The sequence below is a fragment of the Theropithecus gelada genome, chromosome 13 (genome assembly GCF_003255815.1).
Source record: "Theropithecus gelada isolate Dixy chromosome 13, Tgel_1.0, whole genome shotgun sequence".
NCBI classification, from domain to species: Eukaryota; Metazoa; Chordata; class Mammalia; order Primates; family Cercopithecidae; genus Theropithecus; species Theropithecus gelada.
In genome coordinates this window covers 86,168,564-86,170,969 of record NC_037681.1, presented here as the reverse complement: position 1 = coordinate 86,170,969, position 2,406 = coordinate 86,168,564, and the positions used below count along the sequence as shown (strand labels likewise).

Below are 2,406 nucleotides of genomic sequence, written 5' to 3'. Positions count from 1 at the left end.
GAAGGAAGGAAGGAAGGAAGGAAGGAAGGAAGGAAGGAAGGAAGGAAGGAAGGAAGGAAGGAAGGAAGGAAGGGAAGAAAAGAAGAAAGAAAGAAAGGAAGGAAGGAAGGAAGGAAGGAAGGAAGGAAGGAAGGAAGGAAGGAAGGAAGGAAGAAAGGAAGAAAGGAAGAAAGAAAGAAAAAGCAGTATGACCACTTCGGCTATAACAGGAGCTGGGCAGCCAGGCCCGGCATCGGCAGTGGACTTCCACCGTGGCTTTGAGGTTGACATCTCCCCCGAAGACCTTTTCAACATGTTCTTTGGCAGTGGCTTCCCTTCTAGTAAAGTCCACATCTACAGCAATGGCCGCATGCGCTATACCTCCCAACAAAGGCAGGGCCCCAGGGAGAAGCAGAGTGGCGGCGGGCTAGGGGTGTTTGTGCAGCTGATGCCCACCCTCATCCTCGTGTCAGCTCTCAGCCAGCTCATGGTCTCCAGTCCACCCTACAGTCTGAGCCCAAGACTGTCTGTGGGCCACATCACAGGCGAGTCACTGACCACCTGAGCACTTTCTCCAAGGAGTACGCAGGCTCCAGCCTCCAAACAGTCAAACCGAATGTGGAAGATGATTATATCGCCAACCTCTGGAACAACTGCTGGAAGGAGAAGCAGAAGAAGGAAGGCTTGCTGTACTGGGGCCGCTGCTTTGGCCACAAAGCACAGAAGATGGGCGGCCCCCTGCTGCAGCTGACTGTCACAGGTGCAGGCCTCCCTGCATAGATAATCTGGGGCCAGCCACACCACTGAGGTCCAAACTCTGAAATTCTTGGAGAATTGTTGGTGACATGCACTGAGCCAAGGTGATGGACTATATTTAAGGAAAGACATACAAAGAAACAAAATTAAAACAGAATTGGAAGCCAAAAAAAAAAATAGTCAATAGCAGACTAGGTCACATGCCTACCCCTAGACAAATCACAGGCAAAGGGCAGTGGTATAAGCATACTTGGCTTAGATCAATCATGATTTGACACCTGGACCTACCTTCCCTGAGCACAATGCTGCCCTTTGATACCTGAACAAGATTTGAGTTGTTAGCATTAAAGAAGGGGGTGAGTGGGAAATGGCTGTTACTAAGCAGCCAGTACTATCTACCACAACTGAAGTCCCCTTTGACCAACCCCCGAATCTTGAACCGCCTCCCACCTCTCCAGAGCAAACCACTCTTACCAGTTTGATGTATATTATTCCAAACTTTGCATATGGACATATACATATAACAAAATACCATAAAAGACATGGGGCATTTAATAGACTTTTTTTTTTTTTTGAGGCAAAGTTTCGCTCTTACCACCCAGGCTAGAGTGCAATGGTGTGATCTCGGGTCACTGCAACCTCCACCTCCCAGGTTCAAGCGTTTCTCCTGCCTCATCCTCCCAGAGTAGCTGAGATTACGGGCATGCGCCATCATGCGCGGCTAATTTTTGTATTTTCAGTAGAGATGGGGTTTCACCACGTTGGCCAGGCTGGTCTGGAACTCCTGACCTCAGGTGATCTGCCCGCCTCGGCCTCCCAAAGTGTCGGGATTACAGGCGTGAGCCACCACACAAGTGTTGGGATTATAGGCGTGAGCCACTGCGCTGCACCTTAATAGACTTATGATAGTGTATGTGGTTGGGGGGTTGGTGAGTATTGCAAACATGCCATCCTACTCTAGGCATTTTTCTGCAGTTTACTTCACCACTCAACAACAGGTCTCAGCAATCTCTCCACACCGTAACTATTGACCTGTTCTGTCTTTTCAACTCCTGCCTAGGATTTCCTAGCACGGACACATCACAGTTTATTTAGATATTTCCCTATGGATAGCATTGTGGATTGTGTTCCTAGCAGTTTCTAAGTACATCTGTGGATAAAGGCAGAGGATGCTCTCTTTGCCCCTCAGATTCATCCTTGTCTGCTCTGCGTCCAGGCTGCTGATAGCATGAGCTGACTCCCTCACCTTTTGGCATCTGGTTGGATGAAACCGATGTGAGTGGCAGGAAATCAAAGGGTGAAAGAGAGAGAACTTGGAGTGTTTATCCACCGGCTCACTTCCTACCACACTGCAGGTTGGGCAGTGGCCGCGTTTCACTTGCAAAGGTCACAGGTCCTGTTAGGGGCCTGTCCTAGAGCTAAAGCTCTCAGGGCGTTCCTGTATCTGCTCTTGTCCTCTTGTCCCCCAGAAACATGGTAAGAGCCCAAAACCTCCCTGTCACCCCTCAGAGCTCTCTAATACCTTACCTCATACCTCCTCTTAAGCTCAGCACTAAGTACTCCAGGCTGCGAGATTAGTTTAGCAACCAGTCAACAAATTTCCAAAACTCTCAGCCTAGTCGTTAAGAATATGGGCTTTTCAGCAATTTCTCATCTGGGTGAATACCCCAA

The 2,406-nt window shown here is 49.0% G+C and overlaps 1 pseudogene; it reads left to right on the top strand.

Moving 5' to 3' along the window:
- The window catches only part of LOC112604503, a 1,843-nt pseudogene extending 1,080 nt beyond the window's left edge, over positions 1-763 (top strand).
- Positions 764-2,406: the final 1,643 nt, after the last annotated feature.